This window comes from Lissotriton vulgaris, chromosome 2_1, assembly GCF_964263255.1.
Source record: "Lissotriton vulgaris chromosome 2_1, aLisVul1.2, whole genome shotgun sequence".
In the NCBI taxonomy this organism is placed as follows: domain Eukaryota; kingdom Metazoa; phylum Chordata; class Amphibia; order Caudata; family Salamandridae; genus Lissotriton; species Lissotriton vulgaris.
Genome location: NC_141687.1, coordinates 49,648,901 through 49,663,328, shown reverse-complemented (window position 1 = coordinate 49,663,328; position 14,428 = coordinate 49,648,901).

Below are 14,428 nucleotides of genomic sequence, written 5' to 3'. Positions count from 1 at the left end.
AACACCTTCGCTAATATCAAAGCCCGTTCCTTCATGGAAATTCACGGCCAGCAACCTGCCGCCCACCAAATTCTTGTACCTCCCCGTACCAAGGACACGTTCCCAGCCGGCCGGCCTGAAGTTGTGTCTTCGGAGTGGAGAAAAATACATTCCTTCGATAAGGGTCAGCCTGAACCGGTTCTCTCCAAGCGAACAACAGCTTGAAACTAAAACACTACATTTGACCTAGAAAGCCTTCTCGGCTACCGGGCAGAAAGCAAAATGGAGTCTGTCTCGTTTAAGGCCTACGGAGCCCACAATATGCATAGCTCCATAGAAAATAGCCCAGCATGTTAGCAAATGAGCAAATCATAACTAGTACTTATATATCTATCCCCTAACTTAAATTCATAAGCCTTACTTTAAGGAAAATGGCACGAAAATGCCCTAATATATGTAAGACAGGGTCCCTGTTTATAGTCCTAATCCCTATGCTATGGGGGTGATAGGCTGGAGTCACTCTCCATCATTCTCCTTCTCCAAAGAGCCGGCAAAAAGGCAGCCATTACATTACACCCCTTGACTCCAGTCTATTAACCACAAACTAAATGGAACTAACATCGGTAGAAGAATAATATGAAACAAAACTAACTGATCTACGACCCTTGCTAAGTCTAAAGAATTGCAGCAGGGAAGGGATGCACTGAATAAAGCAACAAATAGCTATTAGGACACAAATAGCGACAATAACCCCCCCTAAAATCTGTCGTAAGGAATGCATGTCAGGGAGCCAAGTAAAAAGCCAGTCAAAGAAACCCTGATCTATATGTTGTCTAATTTCTGCAGTCAAGTCGTGGAGTTTGTCAATATGGGATTGGATAACTTTAGAATGGTCAGACAAATTAAAACAGCACAGACCTTCAAAATCAGAACATTCATGTCCATGTTTCAACAAGAGATAATCAATGGCGGCCCTGTTCTGCAAAATAGCTCTACGTTCACCTTGGGCATCTAATAAGAGATCAGATAAAACAGTAGATGTTTGGTTAATGGACTTAACCATCCAGCAGGCCATTTTGCCGATTGTTTTGGCATTATAAACGGCCAATGCAGGCACTCCAATAATAGAAAAAGCTAAACCAAGATATTCTGATCTGGAATAGAGATGAACAGAGGAATCACAATCTTCATGCAATGACATAGAATCACGTACAATACGGGAATGTGAAGTAGGATGTGAGGAAAACATTAGCAAACTCAATCTAGTGATGGCACATGGGCCACCAGAAATATTCGCAGGAATATAGGGCCAAGATGAATTCCCACAGGAAAAGAGCCATCCAGCTGGCAATAGCATTGAACGATAATGGCTAGTGGCTACTAATAAACGTTTACAGGTCATATTATTTTTAACTGAAAGACATGAATTCGGAAGTCTCTTTGAACATAACAAACGTTGATGAGCTGAAAAGGAAGTAGCGGCTTGGAGCTTCAGCTTCAAGCACTCAGTAATAGCTTTAGGGTCACAAGTCATTATGAAACATAGGTCTCCAGGGGTAATATTAAAAGTAGTAATGCGGGAATGCATAGGGACACCAAGGTCTGGAAGAGCAGTACATGAGGGACAAAATTCGTGGGCCGCAAAGTCGCCCAGAATAACATTAGGTCGGGCATTAGATATATTAAAAATATGACGTAAAGTCTCAGTGGATGCAGGGACAGCAACCAAACAGGTCGCTAAAATGTCAGTGACGGACTTCATGGGGGTAAGGCAGAAATGTGGAGAGTTCGTCACCCGCTTTGCGAGTGTAATCCAAAAGTTAGTTGAAGTTGCCCACGCAGACCGCGGGGCTCGTATTATCCCATCAACCGGCGTCGGTAGATCCTCTCCTCTCCCGGCGTAGCAGGCCAAAAGGAGTCCAGCGCCGACACATCCTGCAGCAGCAATCCAAAGAATGATCTGGAAGAATACAAACACAGACCTTAATCATTCTCGTAAGTAACATTTATCAGCTGGGACAGCTTCCCAGCCATCTTTCCCTGGCTTCATCACCAAAACGGTGTTGTCATGACCGGTCGCAATAATATCAGCCTGTTCAGGAGGATTTTTAGGCGATTGCACCCATATCTTAGCTCCAGGAAGATCAGACGATCCGAAGCCTTTTTGTCCTCGCACAGTTAGCAACGTTGGGGCAGAGCCTTTTTTGATCTCACCACTGAAGACAGGCATAATCAGTAACTGAGCAACGCGGTCAGACTTTTTGATCAATAAATCAGTCTCACTGCTATTAAGCAAGAGAACCTTAATCTCTCCCTGATAATCACTGTCAATTACTCCTCCGAGCACTTGTACACCTTTCAGGGCCAGGCCAGATCTAGGGGCAATTAATCCAAAGCTACCGGCAGGTATACAGACACCAATGCCAGTTTCAACAATGATTCGATCCTTTCCTGGGAATTTAACATCATTTAAAGCATGCAGGTCGAGGCCTGCGGAACCAGGGGTTGCTCTACATGGAGCCAAAGCGCCGGGGGTAATTTCCCAATGCATGACAGTATTTGATATAGAATTCGGTTTCGCATCAACATGTGGAGGAAACAAACGCATTAAAGGAGATTCAGCATGTAACAAAGGACGATTATTTAAAATTAACAAAGCTTGAAGTAGAACATCTCTCCACTGGCTGTAACGGTCATCAGTCAACTTGCGCAACTGTTCTTTCAACAAGCCATTCATTCTCTCAATCAATCCTGAAGCTTGTGGGTAATATGGAATATGAAACACCCAATCAATATTATTTTCCGTACAGAATTCCTGCACCAAACTTCCACGAAAGTGGGATGCATTATCTGATTGAATTTGAAAAGGGACACCATAGTACAGAATAATCAGCTCCAGGGTTTTAATTGTATTCACTTGGGTAGCGTTCTTGCAAGGGAAAGCGACCAAAAGGCCACTATAAGTATCAACCACTGTACAAATATATTGACAATTTCTGCTCATAGGGAGCGGACCAATATAATCAATCTGCCAAATTTGGGCGGGCAATTTACCTCGATGCAAGTGACCTCGAATAATCTGGGGCACCTCTTTTTTCCTAGAATGCTGACAAATGGGACAATGTAGAATGACATCTTTTATTAAAGAAAAGGGAATATGAATTCCTCTATCAGCAGCCCACCTGTTAGTGGCTTTCTCTCCAAAATGTCCTGCTTTCTGATGGGCCCATTTCGCCAATCCCGCCAAATCAGAATCCTGCATGTCAACCACTGCCTCAGAAATTTTAGACTGTTCATCTGCAATATTATGGAAAAATTTGTCAAGGGAGTCAATTGGAGTATGAGCATCCACGTGAAAGATTGTTACAGTACTCTGCGGGAGCAATTCCCAAATTTCTTGCCACAGCTCTTTGCCCCATAACTCTTTTGAATGCAATTCCCAATTATGAGAATGCCATGTTGGCAGCCACACCGCTAGTCCATTCGTAGTGGACCAGGAATCAGTGAAAATATGACATGTACCAGGTAGTTCCTGTTTCAAAACTTGGTAAACTGCATAGAGTTCAGCATATTGGCTACTCTTACCATCTCCAGTTGTGCTCAACAATTTCTGTGTAATCGGGTTATACGAAACAGCTTTCCAATGTCTTTTGTCACCAATGAATTTCGCAGAACCATCAGTAAACCATACATGTTTTCTATCCTCCGCGGACAGATCATCGAATGACTTACCCCACTTCACGGGAGACTCCTGCACTACGGGAACCGAACACTCACTTTCAATCTCATTGGAGGGCGCCTGCGCCACTCGCTCATGTAAAACCGCCACACCTTTCGGACCCACACGTGCCCTGTCCTGAATGTACCATTTCCATTTAATCACACTAGCCTCCTGAGCATGTCCAATTCGATGGGACTTTGGTGAACTCAAAACCCACTGCATAATGGGAATTTCGGGCCTTAAAATCACAGCATGGCCTAGGGTCAATTGCTCGGTATCCACCAGAGCCCAATAACAAGCAAGCAACTGTTTTTCAAAAGGTGAGTAGCGCTCACCAGCCTCAGGTAACTTTTTGGTCCAAAAACCTAATGGCACTTTTTGTCTGCCCTGCTTTTGCCACAAGCTCCAATTGGCATACAGGCCTTCCACGGACACATTCAAATCCACATCACCTTCACTCAAAGGCCACAAATCCAAAGCATACTGAATAGCTCCTTTAGCCAAAATAAAAGCAGTCTGTTGAGGTTCACCCCATTCAAACGCATTCTTTTTACGAGTGACTCGATACAGTGGAGCTAAGATTTGACTCAAATGGGGAATATGCTGAAGCCAAAATCCAAACAAACCAATAAAGCAGTGAGCTTCTTTCCTGTTTCTGGGAACAGCAAAATCAAGTATTTTTCGTTTAACCTGTGGAATCACCTCTCTGTGACCCTCATGCCAATTAATTCCTAAAAATTTCACAGCTTGGGATGGAGTTTGTAATTTGTCAGGATTGATTTCCCAGCCTTTCGCTCGCAAACAGTCAATGATCTGATCTAAATGGGACTGCACCTGGTCCTGCGTTTCACCTTGAATCAAAATGTCGTCAATATAATGACAAACCTGAACTTGTGGATTCGTGGGCACTTCAGACAAATGTTCCGCCACCAGCCGGTGACAGATCGTAGGACTATGTACATAGCCTTGAGGAAGACTCCGGAACGTCATTTGACGTCCATTCCATGTAAAACTGAATTGTTCCTGACATTCGGGGGCAATCGGAATCGAAAAGAATGCATTAGCAATGTCAATAGAAGCATACCATGTACCTGGATGCTTTTGAATTCTTTGAATCAGCGTGACAATGTCAGGCACTGCAACAGTCAATTTAGGTGTATTTTTATTCAGTTCTCGATAATCAACAGTCATGCGCCAAGAATTGTCACTTTTGCGCACGGGCCAAACGGGATTATTCCAAGCAGATGTGACCGGAGTTATGACTCCTGCGTCAACCAAATCCTGAATCGTAGCAGTAATTTCTTCATGACCACCTGGGATGCGATATTGCTTTTGAGAAATCACTTTCGTCGCTAAAGGTATTTTAACAGGTGGCATGCGTAAACGGCCAACCCGTACGGGTCTGGTCGAAATATACTGTCGTGTACCAAATTGATAGCATCCATCATCCAAGTGCAAAGTCATACCTTTCAAAATGTCAATTCCAATAATGTATTCCAAAAGTGGCACAACCAACACAGAGTATTCTCTACGAGGAATTCTACCAATTTTAATTTCGAGTGCAGTTTGAACCGCGGGTGTCTCTTTACCACCCAGACCAGTAATCGTAAAAGACTGTCCATGAAATTTTCTCGACTTACCATGAATTAAAATGGCCTCCGCCCCAGTATCAACTAACGCTCGGGCCCTTTGGATATTACGATGTTTCCAAAAAATCTCAATATCTACATAGGGCCTGTAATCTCTGTGGGCCCACTTGCGTACCGGAGCTTGACCTATTTCCTAGTCATTTTTCCTGCGGTCTGTCAACCAAGACAAATCAGGGTAAATACTCTCGGTTTTCTTTGGTATTAGAATGTCTTGTTCATATCCGTCTCCAGTACAAAACGGATTAGTGTCAGGTTCAAAAAGTTGTGAGTTACGGTCAGAGAGTCTGTTACGATCCTCCCTCTTTCTTACGTCAGGGGAATAACTCCTTGCATCTCATCGTCTGTTAGAAACACGATCATCTCTTCCCCTTTCACGATCATCCTCTCTCCCCCTCCCATCATTACGACGAGGGGATCCATCACGTTCATAGCGCCGATCATCACGGCGATCAGAATTCACACGTCGTCTCTCATCACCACTGTCATCCGAACCACGATCATACTCATTCTTTCGCACACGACGGGCACCCTCCTTTCGATCCAAACCACGCTTACGAAACATGTCCCATAAGCGATTATTAGGCTCACCATCAATGTCTTCCCTTTTGACCCCATCAGCAATGAGAGCAAGGAACATGTCACGTCTAGAGAACTTATAGTCACCACCAGTACGACCCTCAGGTCGAGATTGTCTTTCAGGTTTAAACCATTCACCCAGCTCACCAAGCTGACGAACAGACTCAAGCACAACAGACAAAGGATTGCCAGTTTGGTTAATCAATAATGTCATCATGACCTGCTTGTAAGCAACAGGAGAAGAACGGATAATGCGATTACGCACAGAAGATGTTAAAAGACCATCCAATAATTTATCAGCAGTACTAAGGAAGATAGCAGTTTTCATGACTTCCTCTTTTAAACGTTGCGACGCATCGCGCAGAGTGTACCACGGTTTCTCATCAGTAGGCCAATCAGATTCAGTTGGATATTTATGATTACAGCCGTCAGACGCAAGCTGGAGCAAAGAAATTTGACCAGCACCATTATAATTCCGAAAATGATCCTGAATCGTAGAATCAGAACTCAAAGAGCAAAATCGTAAGCAATCAACAGCATCGAGCATAATACCGGCAGCGCCAAGTTCATAAAGACGCACCATCCAGGTAAGCAAGGCCTCACCAGGCCGTTGTCGAAATCGTTGCAGAATGTCACTAACCTCCTGCTGAGTAAAGTCTTCAATACAATCAAGAGCTATACCACCCGGATTACCAGGGGCCTGTTGTAACTTCCGTCGAAAAATCGGGTGAGCAGAAACTGCGGGAAGAGCTTCCGAGGAAGCCTGCATCTTAGATTTAACAGCACAATCAGGGCAAGCTACGTCATCCACACGGGAAGAACGAGCACGGTCACAATCAGGACTTAGATCAGTACATGAAGCAGATTTACAATCACGTCCGGAGCGAGAAGACTCGCGCTTGTCACCCTCCTCCGCCGAGGAGTCAGAAGTATGAGAATCCCAGATATTACCGTCCCACTCATCGGGGTTCCAATCCATTCCAGCTTTCGCTACAACCATACGCACTTTGCGTGTAGATACACGACCACGACGATGTTTATACTTATATCGTGCAATACGGACCGCAGCTCTTTCGGCAATGGTCTGATATGTTTCAAGTTTATCGGCAAGCAATTTATTTTGACAACGTAAAAGAGTATGCGCATTTTGCAACTCAACACACTGTCCCTCCATGTCCTTAAATTGCTTTTGTAGCTGTACAAACCTCTCATGCAGTATTCTATATGCATTGAGAACAATCCACCCTCTGCGTCCTAAAATAGGAAGCTCATCACCCTTCACTACTGGCGCTTTCTGCAAGCACGACACCACATCGGCAGGCTCCGCCTGCTCCAAGCATGAAGATCAATTTTCACTCAAACCAGTAGAATCGGCCCACTCACGGGCCAAAGCCTCGTAAGGGGTACATTCCCACCCGGGAATCTGAATCGGTAACTTGAAAACCGACGCTGATTTTTTCGCAAACATAATGACACAAAAAAGTTATATACACAATTATAAACAAAATTTTATACGTACAAGCCGAGCGCAAACCAACAAGATTAAAACAATACAATGCACACAGGCTTCGTAAACAGTTCGTGACGCCAGATGTAATGGCTGGATTTTCTGTTTAGATGGGATCAGCCCCCAGGGGCCCCTATGACCCAGCCAAAACGTACTCACCTTCCCTCCTCAGGTCGTATTTACAATGGATAGATATACAGAGATATATATATATATATATAGGTCGCACCTAAGGATGGGGAATGACAATATACATGTATGGATTTTCTACAATATCTTATTCACATCAGTTGGTCTCGCGGCCACCCCGACCCAGACCGTTCTACCCTAGGGCAGATCTGACACACAATCCGGTGCGTCTACACATGGGCCTGCAGAACCCAATGCTCCCTTTTCCAAACTGTTCGCAATCCTGCGAAACTACACGCCAGTATCCTCCCTGACGTTCTCACTTATTCAAGCCACAATCCAGTGGGTATAAGCGTTGGTCTCCCACCCAACGTTCTCACTAACGCCGCATATCAACGACGACCACATTCCTATGAACCATTGTTGGGATAATATCTCAGTGGTCTACTCGGGATAAAACTACAATAATAACTTTGAATATAGTTCCAGATTGTATAGTGTACTCCCTGTTCTTGGCATCAAAGGTCCACTCACTCCCTCTTTATTTGATCACCATTTACCTGATCGGGATTTCCCATCCGTTCACCTAAACAATTCTCAACTAGGAATAAAGTTTACCAAGATTGAACACGAACACCAGGTACACAATAATTCTATAAGAATTAGGGTATTTATTAACAATAGACACCAATCACATTACTATGCGACATACATTCTGCAAAGAAAAGGTAAAGATTAGAGTGCACGTTCTATGAGCAATGGACGGACATCGCCTGGTTAATATGAAGTCTGGACTCGGCAGTCATCTAGGTTCCCTTCTCGTCTCTGTGTCCTGGCTCGCCTTGCAGTCACACCCCAGCCGTCACAAGTACACGTCTGCACCGCTAGGCTCAACCTCGTCTGCTTCCCTTCAGGACACCGGAACCTTGCTGATTATTAGCTACCGTCTCTCTCTCTCTCTGTATCAGTGCGCTCCGCGCTGCTTCTCGTTCAGTCTTTCTCAGAGAGTTTCGGTCTTAAATCTTTCTCAGACTTCAAAGATGGCGACTCGTCCACCATGAGATGAATAATGGCAGAGATGCTAACGGCTAGATGCCGCCTACGGACTAACTGACAAACTGACTAACACCTTCGCTAATATCAAAGTCCGTTCCTTCATGGAAATTCACGGCCAGCAACCTGCCGCCCACCAAATTCTTGTACCTCCCCGTACCAAGGACACGTTCCCAGCCGGCCGGCCTGAAGTTGTGTCTTCGGAGTGGAGAAAAATACATTCCTTCGATAAGGGTCAGCCTGAACCGGTTCTCTCCAAGCGAACAACAGCTTGAAACTAAAACACTACATTTGACCTAGAAAGCCTTCTCGGCTACCGGGCAGAAAGCAAAATGGAGTCTGTCTCGTTTAAGGCCTACGGAGCCCACAATATGCATAGCTCCATAGAAAATAGCCCAGCATGTTAGCAAATGAGCAAATCATAACTAGTACTTATATATCTATCCCCTAACTTAAATTCATAAGCCTTACTTTAAGGAAAATGGCACGAAAATGCCCTAATATATGTAAGACAGGGTCCATGTTTATAGTCCTAATCCCTATGCTATGGGGGTGATAGGCTGGAGTCACTCTCCATCATTCTCCTTCTCCAAAGAGCCGGCAAAAAGGCAGCCATTACAGGGTTGAGCTAAATATTTGTCACCTTATAAAAAAATAGTCGCCCCCCCTCTAATACTTTTAACCAGGTTGGGACCCTAACAGAATAAAACTCATCACAGAGGTTCCCTTAACTGTTTTCCATTCACATCCCACATCTACACTTTCTTAGGTCCCTCACACCCATGGCACCGATACAGCGAGGAACAAAAGATATCCGAGAAAGAGCCCCTTTATGGGTGCCCGTCGAGCATTGCATCGCCCGCCCGATGAGGAGCAGACCCATATGATGAAGCATGACACCTAGCTTGCTGGGTGTGTGAGGGTCCTAGTTCCAAAATGAGGTATTCCCCACCCCCTGACTTCCTAGAGTACATATATAGTGGCTAATTCCCCACCTAAAGGAACTCCGTACCCTTCTGTCTTGTGTCTCTCTGAAATCTGCCATTAAGCGAGCTGTTCAGAGCTGGAGGGGGGGGGGGGGTTGTTCAAGGTCTTGGCAGTGATGTAGGAGAATGAGCAGCCACCGATGGATGCGGGGTGTGTGTGTGAGGGCGAGTGAATAGGAGTGCAGCTGTCTGGAGGATTAGTGGAAGTTCAGTCGATGGTTGGTGTAGGCAGGTCAAAGGCCATGGAGGGCTTTGTAGGCTTGTGTGAGGATCTTGAACTGGCATGTCTTCTGGATGGGGAGCCTGTGGAGGTCTCTCATGTGGGGGGCGATGTAGGTTTATTTATTTAGAAGGTTTACATAGCACTGTCACGACCGAGGGGTATCCGAGCACTTTACAGCAGCGTAAGAGTGATTATGAGACAGTCACAGTACACTAATAGCACAGTACTATAATAACACAGAGCCTAGACTGTCATCAGTCAATCACAGTGAGATAAAAAAATACAGTTTTGTGAGTCTAGTCATTCTTTTTCAGTAATTAAACATTACGATTATTGGGTTGCGCGCCAATATTTTGTGTAGGCCTTGCAGGAAAGTTATATGTACCTAGGTGGAGTTTCCATGCGATTTTCCGGGGGTGTCGGTTGAGGAGAAATTATTTTAGTTGTCTCTTGAAACTCATGAAGGAGGGGTTAGTTCTGATATGAATTGGGAGAGGGTTCCAGATTTTGGGGGCGTTGCTTGAGAGAGTAGGAGAGGGCTTTTTGTCTATGTCTGTTAGATGGGATGAGAAGGAGCGTGTTGGAGCTTCTTAGGTGTCTCAATTGTCCTGCTTTATTGAGTTTGGCTGTGAGGTAATCTGGTTCACCAGTATGGAGGGCAATGTAGATGAGACATGCAGTTTTGAAGCAGCAGTGTGCTTCAATTTGTAACCACTTTAGGCTTTACAGTGTGGGGAAGATGTGATCATGTTTCTTTGTTAATGTGACCATTCTTGCTGCTGTATTAATGGTGGTTCTCACGGGGGCTACGTCTCCTTTGACTGTTCCTGTTCCTGTGGCATTTCCATAGTCCATTCCTGACACAACCAATGCTTGCATTGCAGTTTTTAGGACATTTGGAGGTAGGAAGAGCTTGATTTTGTTGAGGAGTTTTAAGCTATAACAAACACCCTTTGCATTGGACCTTCTGTGTGAGCTCATGTTTCATGTTGGCTATTTGTTTCAGCTATTTTGATGCTGTTCTTATGTATGATGGCTATGCCACCACCATGATGGTCTATCCTGTCCTTCTTGATGATTGAGAAACCTGGGGGGACAAGGAGGTGGAGGATTGGATAGGATGATACGTTGATACAGGTTTCTGTGATGAACATAATGTTGATGTTGTGGTGCAGTATGGCTTCAGTCAATGCTGTTGCATGTTTGGTTACTGATCTGCAGTTTCAGAGCATGCAGTTTGTCTTGCTGCTGTTTGTGTGTTTTTGAGAGGGGGGTGTCAGAGGTATGTCAGTGCGTTGTGATGGTGGTCTGGTACCCCTAGGTGGGTTTATGTGTCTGGCAATTCCGGTGATCACTTGGATGTTAGAGGGCAGGGGGCCAAGATATCGGAGGTAGAACTGACTAGTGGCAACAGGGTCCTCCTTTGTTGAAACAGGGGATTTGGGGTAATTTTACAGTAGGCAAAGAGAAAGTGCTGCAAAAGGAGGTGGGGGCCTGCGAGAAAATAGGATTAAGTGGTTACATTTCTCCAATCGCTTTCTTGGAGACATCTGGCACCTCAATCACCACCTCCTCAGAGCTTTCCTACACCAGTGAAGTCTCCATCTAAAAAAGATCCCTGAAGAGGACAGTACCTTCAGGAGACTTGGCTGGAGAAAGAGCTGGTGCTAGAAACCTCAATGAGTAAAATGATACTACACTTGTGTGGGTGGGCCAAGGGCCTGTGACTGGGAAGGGCCAAAAACATAGCAATCGACTGGCAGATGCATCAAAGTTAAGTTTTGCCAGTCCTTAATAGCGAATTTTAAGGAATCGCTATTAAAGACTCGCAAAACGGGATGCATGTAGGAATAGCAATGTTACTAGCGATTCCTACATATTCCTTATTAGCGATTCGGTAATAGCTAATCGCTAATAAGGAATGGCTTTCCCACTCATTCCTATGGGCCTTTAGGCCCATAGCAATGAATGGGAAAGCCATTCCTTATTAGCGATTAGCTATTACCGAATCGCTAATGTTCCGCTATTTCAAGGGTGTCAGGGTGTCCAAAGGACACCCTGTTGCACCCCTGAAATGGACCTGTGCACAAATGTTACACACACACATGCCCTAAGGGCATGTGTGGGCGCAACATGTAACTTTGAAAAATGCACAAAAGTTCATTTTTCAAAGTTTTAGCAAATTACCACGAAGTTCAACTTCATGGTAATTTGCTCCCCCTATTAGCGAAATCGCTATTTTTTTGGGTTTCATGCATTGCATTTAAGGAATCTCATTTTGGGATTCCTTAAATGCAAGAGTAAGGAATCGCTATTTAGAGATTCCTTAAATTGCGATTTCTGCATTTGGGATGATGCATCCCAAATGCTACAATGCCGGGAGCAAACGGCCAGATTCTGAGAATCTGCCCGTTTGCTCCCGGTATTTTCTTTGATGCATCTGCCTGCAAGTGTATAGCAGAGCAAATTCGTAGCACTAAATTTTTTAAAAATACATTTTTAGGTGATTCTGCATTGGACACCCACACAAGTGAGGTATCATTTTACTTGGGAGACTGAGGGGAACGCTGTGTGGTAGGACATTTGTGCCGGCACGGTGATCACACAGAGAAAATTGAGGAAATGTGATTTATTTGCAGCTAAATTTGAGGTTTGCAGGGGATTCTAGGTAGGGACACATTGGGTGATCCAGGCAAGCCATACCTCCTTTATATCACCCAGGTGTCTAGTTTTCAGAAATGTGTGGGTTTGGTTGGTTTCCCTAGAAGGCCGCAGAGCCCAGGGCCTAAAATGTCGGTACCCCCCTTGCAAAACCAGGTTGTTTTATAATTGGTAGTTTTGATGTCTCCACAATATGTTTTGGGCCCTTGCCTGTAGGGGGCACTTGGCCTTTTTTATTGGTTGACCTAGGTACGCTGGGTTGTGGGAAATTTGTGTCAGTCCTGTGATCCCACAACTTTCCCACACAGAAACGTAAGAAAAATGTGAATTTATGAGCTGAATTTGAGGGTTCAGGGGATTCTGGGTAGGAAAGTGTTCAGGAATCCACACAAGCCATACCTCCTTGGACTCCCCTGGATGTCTAGTTTTCAGAAATGTGTGGTTTTGGTAGGTTTCCCTTGATGGCCGCTGAGCCCGGGGCCTACAACGCAGGTGCCCCCCTTGCAAATGCAGGTCATTTTGTAATTGGTAATTTTGATCTCTCCACAATATATTTTGGGCCCTTGCCTGTTGCGGGTACTTGGCTCACCCACACAAGTGAGGTACCATTTCTATCGGGAGACCTGGGGGAATGCTGCATGGTGGAAAATTTGCCTGGTGATCCCACAACTTTCCCACACAGAAACATGAGAAAAATTAGATTTTTTCAGCAAAATGTGAGATTTGCAGGGGATTCTGGGTAGGAAAACGCTGAGAGATCCACACAAGCCTACCCTCCCTGGATTTCCCCAGGGGTCTAGTTTTCAGAAATGTGATGTTTTGATAGGTTTTCCAAGATGGCCACCGAGCCTGGGGCCAAAAACCCAGATGACCCCCCCTTGCAAAACTAGATTGTTTTGTGATAAGCAATTTTGATGTCTCCACATTAAATATGGGACCTTGCCTGTTGTGGGTACTTGGCCCACCCACAGAAGTAAGGTACCATTTTTATCTGGAGATCTGGGGGAATGCTGGGTGGCCGGAAATTTGTGGTGACCCAGTGATCCCTCAACTTTCTCACACAGAAAAGTGAGTAAAATGTGATTTTGTAAGCTAAATTTGAGGCTTGCTGGGGATTCTGGGTAGAAAAATGTTGGGAGCTCCATGCAAGCCAAACCTCCATAGTCTACCCCAGATGTCTAGTTTTCAGACATTTGTGGGTTTGATAGGTTTCCCTAGATGGCCGCTTAGCCCAGGATCAAAACGCAGGTGACCCCTTTGAAAAACCCATTTGTTTTGTGATAGTTAGGTGGGCACATGAGTTTTTGGTCCCAGGCTTGCAGACATCTAGCGGAACCTAAAAATCCCTGACATTTCTGAACACTAGACACCTGTGGGAGTCCAGAGAGGTGTGGCTTGCGTTGATCCCCCAACATTTTCCTTCCAAGAATCCAACGGAAACATCAAATTTAGCTAAAAAGTCACACTTTCCTCTAATATCCGTGTGGGAAAGTTGTGGGAACACAGCAAGGCACCAATTTCCTACCACTAAGCGATCCCCTCAGTCTCCCAATAAAAATGATGCCTTACTTGTGAGAATGGGCCAATTGCCTAAGACATTGAAGGGCCAAAAACTTGATGAGATTGAGCGGGGCCTAAAGCAGGTCCAAAAGGGCAGCTTTTTTCTAAGTATTTCGGCTGACGCTAGTTTGGGCACCCACACACGTGAGGTAGAATTTTTCTCAGGATACCAAGGGGATGCTGGGTAGTAGGAAATTTGTGACTGCGCGGTGAGCCTACATCTTACCCACACAGAAATATGAGGAAAATGTGACTTTGTTAGTAAATATGAGGTTTGCGGGGATTCTGGGTACGAAAACACTGGGGATCCATGCAAGCCACACTGCCAGCCAGGAGTCAGTACACACACACCTCCATCCACGCACACCACCAGCCAAGCGCCAT